This window comes from Protopterus annectens, chromosome 7.part0, assembly GCF_019279795.1.
Source record: "Protopterus annectens isolate FY-2018-M chromosome 7.part0, PAN1.0, whole genome shotgun sequence".
In the NCBI taxonomy this organism is placed as follows: domain Eukaryota; kingdom Metazoa; phylum Chordata; order Ceratodontiformes; family Protopteridae; genus Protopterus; species Protopterus annectens.
Genome location: NC_056739.1, coordinates 125,029,490 through 125,054,875, shown reverse-complemented (window position 1 = coordinate 125,054,875; position 25,386 = coordinate 125,029,490). Strand labels below are relative to the sequence as shown.

General features: G+C 42.2%; 1 protein-coding gene across 1 annotated transcript in view; it reads right to left on the bottom strand.

Moving 5' to 3' along the window:
* The window catches only part of UHRF1BP1 (UHRF1 binding protein 1), a 1,147,688-nt gene that overhangs the window by 657,010 nt on the left and 465,292 nt on the right, over positions 1 to 25,386 (bottom strand). The gene's annotated exons all lie outside the window — the stretch shown is intronic.

Sequence of the window (25,386 nt, the reverse complement as noted above, 5' to 3'; positions counted from 1 at the left end):
CTCTGGTTACAATGCTTTTTACCCAAGAGTCCGAGGTGAGAGTTAGCCAGGCCTGTGGGTATAAAGCCAAGCGACCCCCGACTGCCTCCAGAGCAGGACAGTCGGGCCCCCATTCAGGAGTGCTGGAAAGGCTTACCAGGGACAGGATCCCTGTCGCCTTGGTTCTGCGGACCCCCTCTGCCGCCTGGGTGACGTCTTCCATTTCTGGCCCCCCTCTGCCTCTGGGGGGGGGGGGTCACTCTGTGTGGCCTGGAAAGATCCCAGAGTTTTACGGAACCACATTTTTCCGCCTCGTTGCCCTTTGGGGTACGGTCTAGTTGGAGCGGAAAAACGGACTCCGACAGCAGAGTCTTTCCTTCTTGCTCACACCGAGTTAGTGTCTCCTTCACTTTGGGCCCAAAGAGAGTGGCACCATCAAAGGGGGCGTTGGTGAAGGAAGACTTGAAGGCTTCCGCAAATGAGCACAGCCGCATCCAGGATTGTCTTCGTAGAGCAATCGCTGAAGCTGCAGCTCTACTCGATCCTTCAGCCGCATACGAGAAGAGCCTCATGGATGAGTTCACTATGGAGGTAAGGGTGTTAAGCTGTGCTGTTACCTTATCTGAAACAGCAGCATCTGTGTTACCCTGGAGGGTATCTCCCAGCTCCTTGATGAGATCCCTCTGCAGACGTGTAAAATGTGTCAAATAGTTTAGCGAACGTATGGAAAAAGTCGCTGAACTAAAAACGCGCTTCCCATATCTGTCCATAGTCCTAGAATCCTTATTAGGAGTATGAACAGAAGAGGAAGACTCAGACATCTCCTTTTTAGTGGCTGCAGCCACCACCATAGCGTCGACCGGGACTCCCTTGGTGAGATAAACCTTGTCCTGGGGGGCGGTGATAAATTTGCTTTGTTTTCGAGGGACCGGTTCCACTGTGTCCGGTGTCTCCCACGCCCTTCGAGCAATTAAATCCATTAATTCATCAAAGGGCGGAGTAACCCAGGAGGTAGAAGGTTGAGTACCAAAAGCCTTCAGCAACACAGACTCGTCCTCAGTGGGGGCTAGGGACTGCCAATCACCCCTCTGTTTTAAGATCTCCAAGATGTCCGCAAATGAGACATCCTCAGAGGGGGATTTTGGGGACCCCTCTGCCTCATCCAAGTCAGTGTCAGATGTTAGAGATTCCTGTGGGGAATCCAAGTGCCTCCTCTTGCACAGTCTTTTCCTCGGAACCTCATCGGAGGGGGCTTCCGGTGAGGCCTCCGAGGAACAGGGGGCACCCTCTGGGGGTGGCTGAGGCAATGGTGCTCTACGCTTTGGATGGGTTGTGGGGGCAGAAACAGAGAGCGGCCCCTTAGGGGAGGGAGAAGACGCCTCCGATTAAGTGGTTGTCTGTGCAGACAAAACCTTCCTCATAAGGACAAAAACCCCTGAACCCCGGGCCGAGGACTCCTCCGGTTCCAAAGAACATGGAAGGATCCCAGACACGGGGGCCGTGGGCCTCGACCCCGAGGACGGAGCCGAGCCGATCTGCGCCGAGGCCCCGAGAGGGAGAGTCGGCACCGAAAGGTCGGTATGGCTCTCGGTCCCGGAACCGAGGAGAGATCGTCGACTCCGCGACTCACCTATAGGTTCTGAAGGAGTAGAAGTCAATGGTGTCGATCATGCAATGGACGGTTTCAGCACCGAGGGCTCCACTATCATCGGCTCATCCTCTCCCGGCTCCGAAGACTGGATGGGTCTCGAAGGAGGACCTGTTGGAGATAAAGGGAGGCCTTCTAGTTTTGACACCAATTGGGAGGAAACTGCAATCAACTTGGAAAGGGACGTGTTCTCCATAAGTTTCTGCACGACACGATCCACATCTGTATCGGATAACGGTCTGGAAGATCGGGTCGAAGGGGCCGAAGATGGCACCGACCAAAGAATGGAAGGTGGCGGTAGCTCCGACACCGGTTCCAAGACCTGGGGCTCAGTGAAAGACAAACGTTCGACGCTCGGCCCCGAAGTCTGTGGAACCGGCGAACGAACTTTCGAAGATGAACTCGGAGCCGATGACATGGGCTCCGACATCTTCGACCCTTCGAGGACTTAGAAGCCTGGTCCGACTTGTCCAAAGCCTCCTGGAAGGCAGGCTTAAGTAGTCCCCTATCTATAAGTTTCCTGCGTCTATCTGTCATGACCCTCCCGCTGAAGGAATGGCATATAGAGCAATCCTCTTGCAGGTGGAGAGGGCCAAGACAGTAAACGCAGGAAGTGTGGTTGTCAGTGATGGACATTTTTTGCCCACACTGACATCTTTTAAAACCGGATTTGGCTTTTTCTGACATAACCGGTAGTAAGACACTCTACTATGAAAAATTTTAATACACTAGCTATAATAGGTAATAACTATAAGAAAATATTTATATATGTATATATAAGTAAGAAGAGGTAGGCCACAAAGGGGACCTATGAAAAGTGACAGGATTAACTACAATAACACACACACACACACACACACACTAGTACTAATCAAAAACTAACTTCTCAAGAACTGTAAGAATTTTTAAACTAGAAAGATAAGAATCTTATCTGAATATAACAAAATTCTCTCTGGTCCGAGCTCTCGTCAATGTGATCCGTTGCAGCGGCAAACTAGATACGAGTAATGGCAGGGAGAATTGTGGGATATAGCCTGGTCTCGAGCTTATCTAAGATGCAGAGCGTTGCTATGCGGCCGACTCGGAGCCGAGGATCGGCTCCGAACCCGTGTGTAAGAACAAACGGCGAGATTAAACACTCTCACATCCCTTGGTAATGAGATGTGCTACATAAAAGGACTTTCTGACCACAGTGGCAATGTGGTGGTTGAAGGAGAGGCTGCTGTCAACCTGTGTCACTAGATCTCTTATAACACCTTCAGTGTTCAGTGGTCTCCCATCGATGTGGTAATTAGTGGGAACCGACTTTTTCCCAAAGGGGATGATGACGCATTTTTTGGCATTAGGCTTAAGGTTATGGTTTCGACACCAGTCATTGGTCTCAGTGAGGCTTTTCTGTAGGATGTCTATATCACTTGGAGAGTTAATAATGGCTACCAGCTTGCAATAGTCTGTGAACTTAGTCAGCCAGAGTCCCTCCATGTTGGCCTGAACTTCTGAGAAGTAGATGCCAAACAAGAGAGGACTCAGGACAGATCTCTGTGGGACTCCACTAGTGACTGGTCGGCAGTCTGACTTGGAGTCCGCTACTTTCACACTGTGGGTTCTATCTGTGAGCCAGTTTGCAACCCACCTAGTGATATAGTGGTTGATGCCTAGTTTGGTAAGTTTATAAATAATTCCTGAGTGGGGAATGGTATCAAAGGCTTTGGCCAGATCAAGGTAGGATGTATGAATTGCCTTGCCCTCATCCACAGCTCTGGTGACAGACTCAAAGAAGTCAACCAGGTTGAGCAGGCATGATCTACCTTTCACAAAACCAAACTGCATGGGACCTAGAATTTGGAGATTCCCTATATCCTTGTTAATTAGGTCCATGATGACGTGCTCCATAGCCTTACATATCAGACTAGTCAGGGTAATGGTGCGATAATTCCCAGGGTCTGTAGTTGCTCCCCCTTTATGGAGAGGGCTGACTGTAGCAATGTGCCATTCAGTAGGGACAAAGCCTGAGGTGAGGCTGTGATTGAACAGGGACACAGATGTGGTGCCAGTTCACTTTGTAGTTCATGAAGAACACACCCAGTGATATTGTCGGGTCCCATGGAAGCTGTATTCTTGGCCTTGGACAATGCAGCTTTAACTTGTACTGCAGTAATGCTGGGTGCCTGGTATTCCTCCGGTATTGTGATTGGTCCTTTGGGGGGAGACAGGGATAATGTTGGCATTGAATCTGTCGGAGAGTATGTTGGCAATATCTGTTGGCTCAGTATAGGCGGTACCACTGTGCAGCAACTCAGAGCAAACCTGGGTATTGCAGTGGAGATTCTTGATATAACTATAGAAGGCTTTATGGTTGTTTTTAGTGTCTGTTGCAATTCTGCCTTCATAGCTAGCTTTAGAGGTTTTGATGAGGGATATCAATTTTTTGTTGAGGCTAATAAAGGAGTTTTTCCAGACTTGAGACTTAACCTTTTTCTGCAACAGTTTCTTCCTTCTGTTGTAGAGTTTAATAATGGCAGGGGACCACCAAACTGGCTTCCTTTTTTAGAGGAGAGTGTCTTGGTTCTCTTGGGTATGGCTAGTTCCAAGCATTTATGTACGTGTTTGTACAGTGCATTGGGGTATGATTTGGCAGTCATGCATCTATTTTCCATTGACATGGGTGCCATGAAGTTAGCCACCTCTGTTTTTAGGAGTCCAAAATCAGCTTTGGAGAAGTTTTTCATGGTGGTTACATTTGCTGGGGGTGTGGGTGAGATGTGGATTTCCATGGTGATTAGTTTGTGGTCGGATCTAACCAGGGAGGAATTGACTATTGGTGTAGAGCAATGGTTGCCCATGTTAGTAATAACCAGGTCAAGGATGTTGCTTCCTCTAGTGGGGGTAAGAATAAGCTGGCCCAGGGCACTGGAACTGATGACTTTAGGTTGCTTTAATGCATGCTGTATGTCACACACATGATCCTTGCATAGCATCAGGCATAAAAGTGACCTCTGGATGTACCATCCTCAGCGCTGAGAGCCCCAGTAGGAACGCCAGTCCAAGGAAAAGAGAGGTAATCAGTACATCCAGAGAAATGGACCAGGGGACGGAGGGACAGTGGAGAAGGACATTACAGTTACAGTAAAATTCTATACAACTGTACTACGTCCTTCCATTTCACTGTTGCAGTATTCCTTACAATAGGGAGAGTGAAGAGATTCTACACAACTGTACTACGTCCTGCCATATCACTGTTGCAGTATTCCTTACAATAGGGAGAGGCCAAAGCTCAGTAAGAAGAGAGGGAGGAGGAAGGACCAGCAGATCTCTCCAGGAAGTCATGAAGGATGTCCCTGTCAAAACCAGCTCTAACTCTGGAAATTCCATCCAACTTTTAGTGTTTGGTAAATGTATGCACAAAAGTCCAGGTAGCTACCTCAGGAATAGAGTTAGTATCTAAACCCTTGAAAAAAAGCACCAGAAGCAACAGCTCTAGTAGAATGAGCCTTAACAAATGGCAATTTCTTAACATGAAAAGAATAACAAAAAAGTGGCTTTAGAAATCCAGTAAGAAAATAGTTTGCTTAGACACAGCCACTCCTAAGGACCTAGAATGAAAAGAAACAAAGAGCTGATCAGATGTACAAAAACTCTTAGTCTTTTCCAAATAAAATCTGAGTTGTCTGCGCACATCCGTGTACAACACCTTCTCACTGGCAGATTGTGGAGAAGGGAAAAAAGTGGGCAAATGAATAGACTGATTAATGGGCAACTCATTCACCACCTTGGTTATAAAAGAAGGATTAATACACAAGGACACCCTGTCCTTATGAAACACTAAAAAAGGAGGACAAGCCATAAAGGCTTGAAGTTCAAACACCCATCTGTCAGAAGTGAGGGATAACAAAAGCAATCTTCCAAGAGCAACAGGCTCAAAAGGAGCCTGGGTCAATTTTTCCAAACAAAATTAAGACCCAGGGAGGAGGAACAGGCTTCTTGGAAGGTCTAAATATGAAGAACTCCTTTAAGGAATTGATTAGCCTCAAATCTAGAAGTTAAATAAGGAGATGAAGGCAGACAAGCAGAGATAGCTAATAAGTGGGCCTTAACAGAAGAATAAGCAAACCCAGCAATGAGCAATTCACACAGATAAGAGAACAACAAAGGAACATAGACAGAAAGTGGATCCAGGTTACGAGAAAGACACCAAACAGAAAGCCTCTTCAATCTGGATAAGTAGGATTTCTTAGTACTGGGTTTCCTGGTCTCCTGTAGGATCATAAGCATGTCCTCAGAAAAAAGGTGTCTGTGGAATCAAAATCCTATCACCCACGGTATCAGTTGAAGAGTAGACAGATGGGGATGATGAGAGATCCCTTGTCTTGTGCAAGTAGGTACTTGTGAGGTAACTTGTGATGACTGCTCTTGGCTAAATGCAGAAGAGGGAAAGCGGTGCTGTCTCGGCCAAAAGGGAATCACCAACAAGATTTTGCAAGCATCATGATGAATTTTGAACAAATGAACAGACAAACCAATTCCTGTGGAAATAGTAGGAAAAAAAAGTGTGGCAGCAACCTCCAAAATAGATAAAAAGTTGATTAATTACAATAATCCAAACCAGTAGTCGACTGACTACTGAATTTTGAACAGGACTTTTGAAATGAGGGAAAGGGGGAGGGAAAGTGTAAAGAAACAACCCCTTCCAAAAAATGATAGGGTGCCCACCTTCCAAAACAGAGGACATGGGACTCTAACACAAAACAGAGGAAGTTGTCTGCTCAGTGGGGAGGTAAAAAGATTTACTTGAGGAGTACCCCACTGGTGGACAATGTCCAGAAACACATCCCTGCAAAGCATCAATTCATGGGATTGAGCTAAGAACCTGCTCACAATGTCTGCCACAATATTTTGACCTGAGGGAATGTAAACTGCCTGAAGAGTCACTTGATACTGGACAGCAAATTCCCACACCACAACAGGAGTGCCAACCAGCAAAGAAGGTAAGATCTCCCCCCCCCCCCTATTTGTTTATATACCACATCACTGTGGTATTGTCTGTAAACACCTTGACAGGTCCTGGGGAAAAGAGAGAATGAAAAGCCTGAAGCTCCAGCAGAAGAGCTCTCATGGCACCCAGATTAATACCAACCTGACTTTTGACCACCATGCTGCTTCCACTGTAAGGAAAGGTTTCTACATGGCCCACCTCATAAGTAACAGTATCTCATCCAGGGACAAGGCGGTCATAACATACCTGTATTCTTCCCTTATATGGCCCATTATTGAGTACATCGCCCTGTTCGGCATGTACCTCACAAAGCACATGCAGCAGCTGAAGAGACCACAGGAGTTCCTCACTAGGAGAATCCAGGGTTTCAAAAGTCTGCCATACACAGATAGGCTAAAAGCCCTATCCCTCTACTCAGTTTCATACAGACTCCTGAGAGGTGACCTCTGTCTGGCATACAAGGTAATCTCACATCCCACCTTGATGGGACTGCTGCATATCCATAAGTCAAGCTCCACTCGAGTAACCAACACACGCAGCCTCAACCTGGTCTGTGACATCAGTAGGACTTGTTGGTGTGACAGACTTGTGTCCCAGAGACCCCCCCCCATCTGTGGAACAAAACTCCCTCTCCAGGTAGAAGAGGAACTATAAATTCAAAGTGATGTGCATGTTGAAGCCAAACTGACTTCAGAAACAAATGAAACTTTCTCATGAAGTAGAGTTTGAAAAAAGGAGATGAGTGTTAAGGTCTTGGGAGGAGGCAGGGATGCCAGGATAGACACAGTCTGGATCCTGCACCTCAGAAAAACATGATCCTGAGAAGTCAGAAAAGACTTTTTGAAGTTGATTGTGAACCCCAAGCTTTGCAGAAGGGAAATGGCAAAATGAAGATTTTGCAACAAGATCTCTGGAGAGAATGCCTGAAACAGGAGGTCGCCCAAGTAAGGAAAGATGTGTATTCCCTGAAGCCTGCAAAAATCAATCACAGGAGTGAGGCATTTGGTGAATGCCCCTGGGGCAGTAGAAAGGCCAAAGGGCAAAGCAGTGAACTGAAAATGCCAGGAAGCAACAGAGAAACATAAAAACTTCCTGAAAAGTGGATGAACAGGGATATGGAAATAAGCATCCTTGAGATCAGAGACACCATATAAGCCTGAGGAAGCAAAAGAGGGATCAAAGTCTGAAGGGGTAACATTCGAAAGGAGGGCACCTTCAGAAAAGGGCTTACATGAGTGAGGTCTAGAATTGGTCTCCAGGTATCCTCTTTCCTGGCACTAGAAACATCCCGGAGTAAGCCCTATCCCCCTTTGGGACACAGGTACCTCTTGAATAGTACCTTGAGTCAAAAGATCTTGAAGTGCCCTGGAAAAAAAGACAGCTGTTCCTGAGAGAGCTGAGGAATTCCCATGAAATGGGGAAGAGACTTCCAGATCATGAAATATCCCTGGTGGATAATGAACAGAACCAAGGAATCCTAAGTAATCTTTAGCCAAACAGGAAGAGAGAGAGAGGCGAACAGAAAGAGGATAGTGGCTGGGAAGAACACGATCGCCAAGCAGCACCTGGTTTATCTGGAAAAGATTCTTCTGAGGCACAGAAGTCTTGAGTAGCCTTCGCAGGAGGAGTTCCGCTTGCCACCTTTTCTATCCTTAGGAAGAGGGTGGGATTACCTACCAACAAAGGCTTGCTTATTGGGGGTAGTTTCTCTGAAATTTAGGTACAGGAGAAACAAACACGTTTAAGTTCCTGTAAAGCCTTGCCCTTATCCCAAAGTGACTTAAATCAGCAGCAGCCTCACCAAACAAGTGTTTACTATCTAGAGGTGCATCCATCAATTTAGCCTTAATATCATCAGGCAAAGGTTGAAGCTGAAGCCAAGAATGCCTCCTCATCACTGACCCAAATGCAGCAGCCCTAGAAGAAGCACAACTACACTTGATGGAATGATAACACACCTGGGAGGAAGTCCCTAAAACTGAAAGGGTAGAAGTTTGTCGTTCAGAGTCTAGATCATCAGAAATCACCTGACAGGCCTGGGAAAACAGAACCACCAAGTACCTGGACATATGGGTCTGACAGTTAACAGCCCTAAAAGTCAAGGTAGCAGAGGTATAGACCTTCTTGCCTAGCCTTTTCATGGCTCTGCTATCTTTATCAGAGGGCAGTAACGTAGGGGAAGGAAGCAACTGAGAAGATTTGTCAGAAGCTACTGACACAGAGTGGTCAGCAGAAGTACTCTTGTAGAAGAACTTACAGTCCTCAGGCACCCTATAGAACCTATCAGCTTTCTTGGGAGTAGAGGACTAAGAATCTGGAAACTTAGAGGCATTATTAGAGTCATCCAACAAAGCAGCCAAAACCAGAGGGACAGCAGAAGGTCTGGGATAATCCATCTGCAGAAGCTCATAATACCTTTTTTTGTATCTCAGAAACTTGAGCATAATCCCATCTGAAGAACTCCATCATCCTAGAGATAGTGTCCCCAAAAGAAATCTCTTCAAAAGGAGTATTAGGACTGGTAGACTCCTCTTCCTCTGATCGATAGTCCAAAGGACAGGAATCTGGAAGGAGTAAGCAAGGGATTCCTCATCTGAATCTACCTCCTCCTTAGAGGAATCCTGTTCTCTGGGTCTCTTGAGGGGAATAAATGACCAAGGGGGTGTTGGAACAGAAACTCCCTGAGGTGGTTTTAAAGTCATCAAAGCACTAAACAATCCCTGAGTGAAGGACTGAAATTTACTCTGTGGATCCTTAGGAGCAGAGGAAATATGTTTAGTCTTCTGCTTTTTTTTTTTTTTTTTAAGCGGACGTCTGCCTTAAAGAATTTGGAAGGCTCTGGCCCTGAACAGCATTCAATAATTGTAGTAGGGACTTCTTCTCTGACTATAATTTGGGGAACACCATAGGCCCCTCATAAATAATCAGCCACGGTTCCCCCTGAATGTCCGAAACAGACGTCTGCAATGTCTCCACAGACATGCCTCAGGTCAGATCCCCGCCCGTCTCCAACCTGGTTGTGTCAGAAAAATCCAGTGACGAAGCCGGGTGAACCTCTGAGTTATCACTTGCTTCGGGAGGAATGTCTGACAGAGGCTGAACACAGAGAGTCTGGTCTAGATTTCTTGGCCTTCTTCCCAGACGGCTGTCCTCTGAAACAGGAAGTTCCCTCCATCGTGTCTTTAGCCAGAGGCTTAAGACATTGATTCTCAAGATAAAGCTCCAAAGATGAGAGCCTACTATGAAGGGTTTTGGGAACAAAGGCCCGACAGCACAATATGTACAGCCATGTGAAGACAAAACAAACACAGTTTGTGGTGGTCTTTGTGGGGAATTTGTCACCCACACTGGTATTTACCCTTCTTGGATGACATGAAACCCCACAAGCAACAATAGCAAAAGAAAGATAAGACAACACAACCCCAATGGGGCTCTTACCTGCAATGGCTTGGTGAACCAGCAACAGAACAGGCGTTTGGACTGACAATCAAAAGATGACGTTCAGACTGGTGGCAAAGACGTTCTGAGGATGGTACATCTGGACATCACCTTTCTGCTCTACGTTACACAATGAGCATACATGTGATGTACGGCATACCTTAAAGCAACCTAAAGGCTTTGGAATACTGAATGGATGTTGGGCTACCCTTAGCAGGGAATCCCTATTGTAAAGAATACTGCAAAGTGAAATGGAAGGACATCATATGTTTTGGGAATGTAAAATTGGCACATTTTAAAAATTCCCTACAAAGCACTCTGCAAGACCTATTGGGTAAGCAAAATCCTGTCACTAAAGAAATTATTTTTTTGAGCCGGGACACAGAATCCACTACTCAGTCACAGCAATTGGAACAGGATGTACACTCAAAGAGGTCTGTTGTACTACCACTCCCTCACAGCGACTGGAGTAGTATGTGCACTCACAGAGATGAGTTGTACTACCAGTACACTCAAAGGTCACAGAGGTGAGTCGTACTACCACTCCCTCACAGTGACTGGATTAGTGTACACACTCAGAGGTGAGTCGTACTACCAATACACTCACAAAGGTCAGTTGTACTACCACTCCCTCACAGCAACTGGAGCAGAGTGTTCACTCACAGAGATGAGTCGTACTACCACTCCCTCACAGCGACTGGAGCAAAGTGTGCACTCACACAGGTGGAATATCATACCACCACTTCCTCACAGAGGTGAGTTATACTACCACTCGCTCACAGTGAATGGAACAGGATGTACACTCACACAAAACTCTAACAAAAATAAAATAAAAAACGCCACCAACAATGGTGTGACCACTGCAATAACAGAAGAACCTTTATTAAAAAACTAAGCACTTTCACCCTGCAACCTCAGAGCTTCATCAGAGTAACAAACTCCACAAAAATTCATGCTTATATAAAGGAAGTGACATCACTCAATCAAGTTAATTGATGCATAAAAGATACATTAAAAAACACTTTAAAAGTGTTCATAAAACAATTTGTGTATATAAAAAGCATCTATTAAAAATATTTGTCACATATACAAATGCCCAACATTATTAATGGATTCTAACTCTTAGAACTGTAAATATATTGTCTGAATTTAATTCCCTCACAAAGCAATTACATTTCTGTTGCTCTTATTTTTAAAACTGAGCTTAATTATATGCTCTCATTAATTCCTGGATATACTGTGGCATTAGTCCTGAACTGCCATTCCATTTCAAAACTCAGGTGAGTCATACTACCACTCCCTCACAGCAACTACAGCAGAGTGTGCACTCACTCAGGTGAGTCAAATTACCAGTCCCTCAGTGAATGGAGCAGGATGTACACTCAGAGGTGTGTTGTACTACCACTCCCTCACAGTGAATGGAGCAGGATGTACACTCAGAGGTGTGTTGTACTACCACTCCGTCACAGTGAATGGAGCAGGATGTACACTCAGAGGTGTGTTGTACTACCACTCCGTCACAGTGAATGGAGCAGGATGTACACTCAGAGGTGTGTTGTACTACCAGTCCCTCACAGTGAATGGAGCAGGATGTACACTCAGAGGTGTGTTGTACTACCACTCCCTCACAGTGAATGGAGCAGGATGTACACTCAGAGGTGTGTTGTACTACCACTCCGTCACAGTGAATGGAGCAGGATGTACACTCAGAGGTGTGTTGTACTACCACTCCCTCACAGTGAATGGAGCAGGATGTACACTCAGAGGTGTGTTGTACTACCAGTCCCTCACAGTGAATGGAGCAGGATGTACACTCAGAGGTGTGTTGTACTACCACTCCCTCACAGTGAATGGAGCAGGATGTACACTCAGAGGTGTGTTGTACTACCACTCCCTCACAGTGAATGGAGCAGGATGTACACTCAGAGGTGTGTTGTACTACCAGTCCCTCACAGTGAATGGAGCAGGATGTACACTCAGAGGTGTGTTGTACTACCACTCCCTCACAGTGAATGGAGCAGGATGTACACTCAGAGGTGTGTTGTACTACCACTCCCTCACATTGAATGGAGCAGGATGTACACTCAGAGGAGTCATACTACCATTTTCTCACAGTGACTGGAACAAGGTGGACTCTCACACAGGTGAAATAGCTTATGCCACAAACTTGTCACATTCATTTTATGCCGTCTTGCTCAAGATAAGAGATGCTCTTTTTTCTGTTCTTGAGACTAGTATTTCAAGGAATGATTTACTTATTTCCTTGTAGTGCTACAGAACAGCTCAAAATATTTGTATTTCTGTTTTAACTCGAACTAATAGCCCCTACAGAAATAGCGATAATTTTTTATGTTTTATAAATAATCATGCTTTCTGCAAGTTGCAGCAAACCCGAGTGAGAAAATAAAAGAAAGGAAGTGAGGCAGGGCAATGTGGACCATTTTGGGGAATGGGGGGGCTTATTGTCCGGCAAAAACATTTGTTTTGCTTGACTGGACTCTTAACAGCTTGAGAACCCGTGTACTCGAACACTTGAGTGGATGGGTCTTGTATCGATATGTACAACCCTGTGTGTTTACAGCATGTGCATTTCTACATAATATAAGAAACACCCTTTATTTTATTTATTTAATGTGCGCTAACTGGTTAAGTGAAATGATGCAAGGCCAATTTATGTCATGAACTGGGCCAAAAAAGAAAATTAAAAGCACTGACACACATACATAGAGTGAAAGAGATACATATTCAAATAAGACTCCGCATGTCACAGAATATACTGGGTAAGAACACAAAGAAGCATGACTTCACAACTATTTTATTTTTATCTTTATGTATTTATTTATTTACTCACTGTTGGCCAGCTTAGTCTCACTACGCCAGTGTCTTCTTTTCAGGGGAGACCCATACTGGTTTTCATACTGACTAGGGCAAATTTGGCCAGGGCACAGAGGAACTTCCTCTAATCATCTGACTGCTTTCTGTGTTCCAGAGTGGAAGCTGCTGGAACAGGAAGCAAGATGGTGACACACAGTGTTTACAGAGTGCAAGTGATAAAGAAATCTTGTTTTTTTTTGACAATACAGAGAAAAGAGAGTGATAAAATTGTGATGACAGATTTTAAGTGGCGAGGAGCTAGTATTAAATAGTAGTGCAGAGACTGAGGAGCAGGTTAAAATTATAAATATTCAAGTCAGGCAGACTGGATATGGACAGTTTGCTTAAAATGATGGAGGAAGAGGATCCAGAAGACTCAGCCCTGTTTGGGGGAGATGTAATGAATAGAAGGGGTTCCAGGACATGGAGAAACAGGAGATGTGTGTGGACAGAATTTTAAATGACTGAGAGAGTGGTCTGTAACTGGCAGGCAGTACTAGGACTTGGACTGAAGCAGCTAAAAAAAGGGAAACAGTAAAGAAAACAAATGAGCATGTGAGAGGGTTGCCAGAACTTGTGGTATGGAATTCATATAAAAAATGTGACTGACTGATGTTTTATATGAGATGAAGTTATTACCGCTATGGGCTTTAAAGCCCGAGATGTGATCTCTCTCATTCATTTACACCGAGAACCATTTTGCGATGTAATATTTGAGTCTACAGTCTTGTTGCAAAAAATCTTATGAGGTATATGAAAAAAAGAAAGGATGACTATCCTTGGAATGGCTATTTGTTTTCATGTCAAATGATGCAAATTTATAAAAGGGCACATATACAATTTAGAATGGATTAAAAAACATCCTTTTCAAAAATCTGAAGTAGTAAGGAAGTTAAAAATGTCAGAAAAATCAAAACAGGAAAAATGTATGCAATGGGCAGCTGCAACATGATATTACTTTGAAAACTGAAAAAGAAAAAAAAACAAAATAGTACATTTGTCCAGAATTGAGCTACAGGGTAATCTATATTGGGGGGGGGAGGGGGGGCAACCAAAAGATTTTTTTTTTTTGCGGGGAAACTTCATATTTAATTAATGAGCATTTCAAAATTGCCATCGTTGTAGGGTAAGGAGACATCCCAATGCAGAATTTTAAAGCAGAGTGCAGAAAATTAAAGCATTAAGTAAAGCAAGAGAAAGAACGAGGAAGATGGATGAAGGGAAAATAACTGAAGAAGAAAATGAGGAAAGTAACACCGAGGGAGATGAAGAGCTTACTAAAGAAGAAATAGAAAATGTTGACGTGAGACTACAACAGAAAGAAATTGGTCCTAAAAGATTGAGATTAAGGGGCAAAATCTAGAGAAGAAACAAAGACCTTTTGGGGAAAGAGCTAAAATTAGAAAATGAAAACTAAAAGACTTCCCATCAAAAGTTAAAAAGAAGGTAAAACAGAAACATCAAGATTCTTTCAATTAATGTAAACAGTACAAAATGAGGTAAGAAAATTGTGTGCGCTTGAATGGCGTATTATGTAAATTCAGGATATTGTTTTATTGAACTTATAATTTGAACAGTAGGAAGAAAGAAAACAATTTGAGTATTTATGTGGATGTAAGAATGCGTGGAGTTTTGTGGTTGATGGACATTCAGGAATGGCTGTGTTGTGGAGAACAGACGATGCAAGGTTATTAGACACACCACAGAAAGCCACTGAGTTGACTTGTTAATAGGAAGAGGATATTATAGATTACTGTGTTTATGTGCATACATCACAAAAAGAAAATGAGAAATGAAGTGAAGAATTGATGTTGTATGTTGCTATAAATAAGTTGGTAAGAATAGTGGTAGACTGGAATCTTTATGTTAGACGAAGGAACAGGAAAACTACAGGAGATGGCAAATCGATGTAGGATGTATAAAAATTGAGGAATTAAGTACTGCACAAGAGAAAAGCTTTACTTTTCCAGGGGAATGGAAAGAACAAAACTAGATGATTTCTCTTTTTTCTGTAAAGAATTACAAGTTAAAAGTTGGGTGATTGTAAAAAGTTTTTTAGCTCACTTGGCTATTTAGGCACAATGCAGTAAAAATTGTAATAGTATTTGGGAAGGTAAAGGAATAAAAAAGTTGACAGAAAATAAATCAAGTTGTGATTTACTTACAACAGATAATAGCTGTGGGAAGATCACTTAACAATGAGGGTTTTTTATGCTTCATGGTGGGGGTTTCTTTAACGAAAAATATATCAAGATTTATGTGAATATTGAACAGTAAGAGAGAAAGGTGAAAAGAGAAAAATATTGCCAGATTTTAGACAATATGAATAAACTGTAAGAACATGAAGTGTTTTTAGAAAAGAAGAGAGAGTTATGAGGAAAATTAAAGGATTAAACAAAAGTTATACAGATAATTTTATTTGAGAGGGAAAGTTTCTCCATTCTTGGCAAAGTTAGCCAAGCATAAAGAAATTTGGAATACAGTTCTGAAGAATAACAGTGGGGAAATTTTAAAGAAGAAGAGATTATAAAAACCTTGGAGAAATATTTTGTTAAAATTTTTCCAGTAAGGAAAAGACAGATTAGTCCTGCTGGAAGATGAACAGTTTGATACTGAAAGTTTACTCGGGTTGGAGGTACATATTAGTATCCAAGAATTAGATGAAGTCACAATTATGGTGAATATTGATACAGTCCTGGGAGAAATGGGAATGGAACTGGGATATATACAAAATGAAGGGAGAGAGAAAGGTGACATTTTTAAAAGTATTAAATGAATGGCTAGAGAAAAGTATACAAAAGAAGAAGTTTGGAAGAGTTAATGAAGTTAATTTGGGGAAAAAAGGAAAATGCAGTAGTGAAGATGGGGGAGTCTGTGAAAGATATTTCGTATTTATTTTGATAAAAGTAGGGTGATATAAGAACAGTGACATAGCGTGGTTATGAATACCATAGATATTGCAAACTGGTGGAAAACATTTAAGTTACCTTTCATAACAAAGATTAGTTTAGCAACTTCAATAATATTAGTTATACTGGTTATATACCCGAAGTTTGTATGTTTTCAAGTATAAAAGAGAAGTAGTAGTTACAGTTGATTTTTTTCTATTTGATTATCTAGACTTAATCCAGTGAAGATGGGCATTTTGAATAATAATAATAATAATGATAGAAGAGGTTTAAGATTGATAAACCCGATGGTACATAAGGCATCATTACGCTTATTTTGGATTTTTAAAAAAATGCAGGAAAATAGGTAAAGTATTGCACTTAAAATTATGTTAGAGAATTACGTTAGTTTTTGCATAAAAATGAAAGAAAATAAAAGGACATGAAAGTAGAATATGAGCAGGTGTGTGAATGGCAAAATAAAATTTTTGAGTTGGAAATTAAATATCGGAAGAGTTTGTGAAGAGAAGAGAATGGCCTAACGGACTACTGAAGGAACATTATTACAGTGATCCTTGGTGTAGTCTGGATGAAGACATAAAAAGGACAATAAAGGATTAAAGGTGTAGGTTAAAGGGGAATGCAAAAGTACAACATTTTAAGGAAATTAAACAGACAAATTTCCTGTGAAAGGGCTAATGCTTCATAAAGTTAAGGGGAGCAAGTGTTGTGATTGTAAACAAGTTAAAATATTTCATCATGTACTTCTAAGGTGGGAAATACTCAAAATGTGCAAATGGGTTGAGAAGAGTAATAGAAAGATACTGGATCACCTGATACGAATATAAAGATATTAAGGAGGAAAATGTTAAAAGAATAGACATGAAAAAACTGGGATTGTACAGCAAGCTTTTTTCAATAAGTGTAATGGGATCTTTTACAGCTACCTGAGCCTACCCCCATCTCGGGCATAGTAGGACCTCAGTTTAATGCCTTATCCAAAGGACAACACACTTAGGAGTGTGGCATCCCCTTATGTTGCACTACAGTGTCAGTACTGAAAAAATAATCCAAGTATCTGCTGCAAGAACAGAACCCACATTCTTGTGACCTTCCAGCACGAAAGGCAAGAGTACTGACTGCTGAGGCACTAATGAAGCAATATTGTGATAAATGTCTGTATGAGAAATTATACACCGAAGTATGAACGCAAAGAACCATAAACTTCATGAGTAATAAGACCACTTCTTGTAAAAATAGCAGTGAGGCTTACTCATTTACAGTAACATACTGAATTATTTCACTGAGACATGTTAATATATATATATATATATATATATATATATATATATATATATATATATATATGTCACTTAGTTACACATTAGAATTCCTTAAGAAATGCAGCAGTGACTCAACACTGAGTTTGTTTGTCTTTCGGCTTTTCCTGGTTAGGGGTCGCCACAGTGGAACTCCGGTCCGCTAACGATTGGCAGTAGATTTTCAGGAACACCGAGGTGCCAGCTCGACGTCCAACCTTCAACGAAGGCACGCCCATTTACGCATGCCTTTTGAACCCCACCCAACCACGGGGAGGACATGCAGACTCCACACAGAAGGCACTTGCCGCACTCCAGCCGAGAATCGAACGGGAGAACCTTTTGCTGTGAGGCAACAACGCTACCGCTGCACCACCGCGGCGCAATGTTGGAAATATAACATGAGACAAATTTCTAGAATTAAGAGGAAAGAGGGTGGGAGAAACATTTTGCATGTTATCATTAACACTATGTACAATATCTAGATAGACTGATGTATATCTATCAGTAGTTAGCAGGAATAATTTAAGACTGCAAGACACTCCAAAATATCTATTTTGCCAGACTTTATCTGATGCAACTGTATTTGTTTTTCTTCCAATAAATACTTCTTTAGTTATTTAAGGAACAGCCTAAGATCAGAACTGTAGCTATGTTATGCTACACTCCAATCTGGCATCCTCCCAACTCTAAACTGAGGGAAATAAAAGCCTTCTGCTCTAAAACTGCAGCAAGCCATTTTGCTAAAACGTATAATACTACACACAAAGAATTTCAGCCATTACTGCAAATATAGTATCGACATTTGATACTGAAAGAAGTTACTGCATCACCAATTGGCATCTGCTGACTGCACCCTCAAACACTATGCACCCAGAGCAGTCCCACCATAGCTGCACCTCTGCCTGAGATTAAAGTGGTCTTATTTATTTAACATTTGTTTACCAGGAAAGTTAGACTTGGAACAAAGCCAATTTTCAGCTGAGGCCTGAGGAGAAATTCTCCAGACGCATGTCTTTGTGACGTGGGAGGAACCTGGAGGAAACTACACGAACGCAGGGATGACATGCAGACTCCGCACAGAAGGCACTCCAGCCAAGAATCGAACCAGAGAACCTCTTGCTGTGAGGCAGCAGTACTACGGCTGAACCACTGCTTCTTAATACATGACCGCCTATTCCAGCTAGCTGGGACAAGTTTGGTGAAGGCTTTTTCATCAGATACGCAATCTGAAAGATGGTATTACATGCTGCATCTTGCACTGGCTTTAAGGAGATTAGTAATATAGTTTGATAATCAGTCTGGCTTTTGGAATTTGGCAGTAGCTTTCATTTAGCAATCTAAATATCGATGTACTTATCAGAAATGGCACTTTTGCTATGACAGGTAGTTAAATGGCTTTCCTTAAGGAGGTACAATGGTGTTCTCCATTATTATCCAGGAGCACAAAACAAAATTTTATTTTTAGTGGTCTGTATAAGGGCTGTATTTTTTCTTTATTTTTTTGCTAACAGTAAGTTAATAATGTGGTGTCCATATTTAATCATGAGAATCACCATAGCATGTCTAGCCTCTTTGTTGAGGAGATTAGATGTTTTTTATAAGCAGTCTGTAGTTGTGAAATAAATGTTGCCGGCCTGATGTTCTGTATCAGAAGTGAAGGAAAAAGACTGATCAAACATTATACCTACTTAGACACATTGTTCAGTATAGGGTAGGGGAGTGCCCGTTGGCTCTACAAAGTTAATATCACAGGAGATTCTGTGTTTTTATGCAGTTTCAAACCGTTTAACAGTGATGACCAGAAGCTCAGAATCACCTGCACTGCAGTACTGAACATGACAGGGAAAGCGTCAATCACATTAGAAAAATCTCTGTATCAAAGAGCTCAACACTGGTGGTGGAGAGCAGAAAATACAGTAATTCAAGGCTGGCCTAGTCAAAGTAGTGGTCAGAACAAAAATCTGGCTCCACCCCACCAAACCAGATGCAATGAATACAAATGAAACACCCTGTCAAAAAGTGTACATGCATCTGGGCAGCAAAGATAATGACTTGAAGAAATCCAAAACCCTTCATTTTGTCTGCAAACTCTTTAGAATGGGAAACAGAACCATCACCACCCTATATGGTGAAGTCACCCAACACTAATCAATAAAAGTCCCTCACCCTACCATATAGAAGGTAATTGGTTAGATGGCAGACAAAAAAGTACGGCCGAGTCAAAAACTTACCATAAATGTAGATGTTCAAATATATTCACTGTTTTAGTCCTGACTTTTAGGATTCTTGTATGCAGGTAAAACTAGAAAACATAACTTCCAAAGTTCTACCCTCCCCCTGGATCTCAACCAGTTCCCTTCCACCACTATGCAAGTACCTCCGTGGTGTAAGGGGTGCATCAGCAGATAGACATCTGCAGATCCTTCTTGTCCTGGACACTGCCAGCTTAGAAAGTCTTATACCAAAGCTCTAGTTGACCAATGGGTAACAGTTCTCTCTGTCTCAGTTCCACCCCAGAAGTTCCCAATCTCCACTCAGATCTAGGGTGTACATGATGATAAAGAACCGGGAGAAAAAAGGAGGGGGGTGCCTGGACTACACTGTTAAGTTATTTACACTTTTCTGGTATCACAAACTACCAATACTATGTACAATCTGGCAGCAGTCAGTGGATGTATACATAATGAACACAGTATTGGCAAACATTTCAGTGCCTGAGAACATATTTTAAGCCCTTTGTAGCTAAAATAAAGACCAGCACTCTAGTCACTCACACCCCTATAGATTCATAGCTGTGTAGTTGGGTACCGACCACTAGGGCCCTTATAAGCCTAGCTATGCAACTCAAATGTGATCCATAAATTTGACTTGTAATAGGGGCCGATTTACTGACTGCCTCTGTCTATTAGAGACATAGGCACCGAACCAGGGGTGAATTTCTGAATACTCATCCATTGGTCCAAGTTGTGCTTAAATAGGGCTAGGGAGGACCTCTGCTTCACATGGATAGGGAGCCTGTTCAGAGAATGGAAATTCTCTGAGAAACGTATCTTCTTTCTCCAACATGTTGTATTTATATTGCAAGCAAAATTTAGGTCTTTTGATCGAGAAGTACTGATGTGGTTTTGTTTTTTGTAGATGTGCAAAAGGCTCATCAAAACAGGGTCAAGAGATGCCTTTTAGGCCTGGCAAAGAGCAACTCTCAGTAGTTTATATGATACAGAGTACATACACAAGGCTTTGAGGCAATCATAGCATAGGACATTGTATTTACTCCTTGCATTCTTGTTGTAAAGAACCTCGGTGAGCATTCCAGTAGGGTGCAAGTGTCTGGTCAGGTGCATACCGAAGGAAGCATTATACTATATGATGGGTCTGATAAGGACCCAGTACAGTGGTACAATGACCACTCTGGACTTAGATGCCCTGCCCTTATTTATAAGTTATTCAACATAGTCAGATTTTCTTACTACCCTGGATACATGTTGGTTGAAGGCCAGGTTACTATCTGCATGAGTTCCCAGATCCTGACTAGTGAATCAATCTTTAGGGCTGTTTCATTGGTGACACAGTTATTCAGGGTGGCTGACTTCCCAAAAGGGAATTTCTTGGCAATGAGTTTTAAGCCATGGCTTTGGCACCAAGTGTTTGTCTGTGTTAGACCTTCCTGAAGGGTGTTCTCATCTTGGAGGATTCAGTGACTGCTCCCAGTTTGCATTCATCTGTAAACTTGGTCAGTCAGAGGCCTTTGACATTGGCTTTGACCTCTGAGAAGTAAATGCCAAAAGAAAGCAGGTCTAGACAAAGCCCTGAGGGACTCCACTGGTGACCAGCCTATTTGTGGAAGTGGGCTCACTGATCTAACTTTTGGGTCCTGTGAGCCAGTTGGTTAGACAGAGTGTTATAAAGGGTTTATGCCTAGTTCCATAAGTTTGGTGACAAGGCCCGAGTAGGGTACTATATCAAATGCTTTAGCCAGATCTATGTAGGCAGTATGCACTTCTTTCCCCTCATCCATGGTCTTAGTGACATTTTCAAAGAAATCCACCAGGTTCAGTAATCATGAACTTCCTTTGACAAAGCCAAACTGAGATGGATCTAGTGTCTGGAGGTCTCCTATATTCATGTTTATAAATTTCCATGATAATCCTCTACATGGCTTGGCAAATATGACTAGTCAGACAAATAGGTCTGTAGATTTCAGGACCTGTTGAAGGTCCTCCATTAAGAAGGGAGATGAACATTGTAGTTATTCTTGTGGCACAAAGCCTGTTTTAAGACTACACCTTAATAGTGAATCCAGGAAGCATCCTGGGATGTTATCTAAGCCCACCTAAGCTGTGTTCTTGGCTTTAGTGACAGCGGCCAGTACATGCTCTCTAGTTATAGTTGGAGAGGTTATGTTTAAGGGTATTTCTTGGGGATGGTTGGGAGTAAAGATGGAACAAAATTTGTCTGCCAAGAGGTTCACTATATCACCAGGTTCAGAGAATGTGGCATCATCAACCATCAGTTAAGCACATTTCTGTGTGCTGCCCCTATGGTTTCTGACATAGCTGAAGAAAGCCTTATGGTTATCTTTCACCTGGGAGGATATCTTAACCACAAAGTTTGCTTTGTTTGACCTAATTAACCCTCTATGTTGCCTATTTAGTTTGATGAGAGAGATTTTATCTTTATGGGAAACGCATTTTGCGATTTTTGCAATAATTATTTTTTTCACCTTTTCTGTATATCCTGTTTAATTTGGGATGCCACCAGGGTGGTTTGTTTCTGGGGTTAACCCTGGGCTTGCTTCTGGTAGGTAAAGCAGCATCTATGTAGCCACTGACATGTTATAGATTTTCTGACAGCAATTCAACACAGACTGCTGTGTTCTCGGCATATGGAAAAGCAGTGAATTTTGACAAACACCTAATAAAAGGTAGTTTTCCTTGGAATTGTTCCTGTTATTGGCTTTACTGGAGTTACAGAGTTAATTTTGAGGGAGAAAGCCTTACGGTAGGACCTTACCAGGTTGGGCGGGACACTGGGAGGGGGGGGGGTGCAGCATTCTCCAACATTGGGGAGTGCAAGGTCTAGTATACTGGAGCCTCTACCTGGCATACTCAATATTTAGAAAAGTCCAGGAATCTCTATGTCTGTAGAGTTGGAAGCCATGTAGGATTCTCAGTTTACAGAGGAGTAATTCAATTCTCCCATGAGTAGGGTGTTAGGTTGGATGGTATGCGTCTCCAGTAGGTCCAAGTATGCATTGTGAGCTTCTTGGGACATGGAGGGTAACCTATTGCTGGTTAGGATATGGTATGGGACTTTGCCTGTGGTGATCCGCACATGGAGGAACTCCGTGCATCATCCTTTATGACCACCCTAGAGGTATGTTTGTTACTGATGTATACTGAGACACCTCCACCTTTAGCCCTTGTCTGTGCAGCTACTGGTCAAACTGCAAAAGCACTGAAACCTTGCTCTGCCAGAGTACTCTGCCTCTTTAAACCACATCTCAGTAACTGTACAGATGTCTATGTTCTCGAGTGTGAGGAGAGCTTGTAGGGAGTGTAGTTTTTCATTTAGTTTCTTGGCACTGAACAGTTAACACCATGAGATTCAGTTGAGTTGATTTTGCTATGTCAGTTGGTTTGTCAATTTGGCATTGCCTAACAAAGGCACTATGGGGATCGATAAAGTTTAGTCAGTATTTGAAACCCTAGTTGTGACAGGTGCAGACCATCCTTAGCAAAGCAACTTGATCTGTTAAACATGTCCTCCTAAGCTGGCAAAACTGGATCCCCTTAGAATGACACCAGAAAGACAGACAATTGTTAAAAATCAATAATTTTTTGTTCCTCTGTGATTGTAATATGCTGCTCAATGCTAGGCTCATAACAACCTGAGACACGGTCTGAGAGCTCCATAATGTAGGCAGACGGACTATGATGGAACCCTGTGATGTAATAATTTGACTGAGGGTGTGATTTTGTGAATCCTGGCACCAGACAAGCAACTATCAGTATCTTCTCCATATTCAGCCTGGATAGAATGACATCAGTATGTCTTACACTGGAGTCCCCAAGGATGACAGGGCTGGGACATGTGCTTGCTTGTTAGTGCTTGGGGCAACATTAACTGTGACTGTATGTGTGGTCTTAGGTGTTGTTTCTTCTGACTGCCTTTTAGTTTACTGAGGCATAGCTTTTCTAATGGGTAGTCTAGGTGATCCTTGTTGTTTGGAAAAATTCTTTAGTGCCTAAGTATGTTAGTCTACATGTGTGTTGGGTGCTGCGTGTGTGGTTTTGACAACCTGATGTGCACTTTCCTGTGACAGTTTAGCCTACTGTGCCACTGTGCAAGTACACCTCTCGTATACTATGTTTGCTTCTTAAGGATTAAATGGTTGCTACACTGTCTCAAGATGCCCATTTCCACGGTCTTCCAAGATGGCTGCACACCGAGTAATAGCTTATTTCTAGCGCTCCCAGTGTGAAAAACAAAACTCAGTAGAGAAGGCCAGTAGACTTGTGTTTACGGGTAAATTTCAGTAACTGGCTAGTTAAGTGCACTGCCTAGATGCCAGGCATAAAGAAATACAGAAGACCTGGAAAAAAAATCAGCTACAAAATGTGAGGAAGAAACACTGACTGGAGAAAGTTCTGCAGCTGTTCAGCAAAAAGTAGTGCAACCTTCAGACATGACATCACAGTAACCTACAGGAAGATACAAGACAAATGTATACAGACCAGGTTAAAATAAACAAAACACTGATGGAATACATCAACATAAACAACAAAAGGCTGGAAAACATGGAAGACGCTTTAAACAGATATTCAGATGAGATGATAACGCTGCAAAAATCAGAGGCTGAAATAAAGAAAAAGCTGGCTAAATGAGAGACTGCTCAGGAAGAGATGTTTCAAAAATAATAGAATTAGAGGACAAAGTCCATAGGGAAAACCTAAGATTTTCAGCTGTACCAGAGAAGCTGGAAGGAACAGACTGCATTAATTTTATGAAAGCACAAATAAGCAACTGGACTGGTATTCCACAGCAAGAAAGAGCGGATTCTGATAAACCTGAGGCAGAAGGACAAAGTACTAAAAGTAGGAGACAGCAGAGTGTTTTTGGAGAATGATTACACATTGTACACCACACAGAAGAGGAGCAGATTTATTCCACTTTTCGGGGAATGAAGAGATGCAGGTGTGAGATTCAAACTGCTGTACCCAGATGTCCTCAAGGTATTCTTCCCTGCAGGGACAAAATCATTTGTTGATGAAGTACATGCTAAGGAGGAAATACAAAAGTTTGTCCAACAAAAAGTAAGCTGTGAACCAAAAGGAGATTCTGCTTCTTTTTATTCTGGTAATAAAGACCACAGAGAGACTTGCACCTGTGAAACCTTTTCAAAATTTTCAATGGAAAATAGTTAGTCTCTTAGATTCAATCAGGAATATAGTGAAGCTTAGTTTAGATATTGTCTTTCTTTATTTGTCTGAATCTGTCCTTATTTTAATATTTCACGTGATTTTGAACTCAGTCACTGTGAATATATATATATATATATATATATATATATATATATATATATATATATATATATATATATATATTCTTAGTATTTTCTTGTTCTTTTATTAATTATTATTAAATATATTTAAATCTTTCAAAACTTAAATATCTCTATAAAGATCAGCCAGAATGAGAGTATTTACATATTTATTTGGTGACACTGTGTGGGTCACTCCTAATAGCCTTGCTCTTGGTCAAACTACCATTTGTATTAATATTAATTTCACTCGGTTCATTGGGTACCCTTGTAAGGGCCTTAAGGTAACTGTCAGAAGTGTCTGGTGGTGAGGGTAACTACCTTATAGTCTGGGCAGAAGGGAGCATAGCTAGTAAACATGTGCCAGTCTTTTCCAGGTGTGTGTGTGTGTGTGTGTGTGTGTGTGTGTGTGTGTGTGTGTACGTATAAATCAAATCTCCAAGAGTGTGTGTGTGTGTGTGTGTGTGTGTGTGTGTCAGCACCCTGGGCAGGGACACGAAGTACTGGTTGGACAGAGAGGGTGCTTGAGTTCTTGGCTTGGACACTCAGCTGAGATCTCAACTCTATAGTTGTGTGCCAGTGGAGAGTCTTCTATATGAAGAGAGACATGATTAAGCTTGCTGAGTATGTGTCCCAGGCAGGTATGTCCCTAGCCTTAAGCAGCATACTACAGTCATCCAGATTGATGCCTCAATATAAAC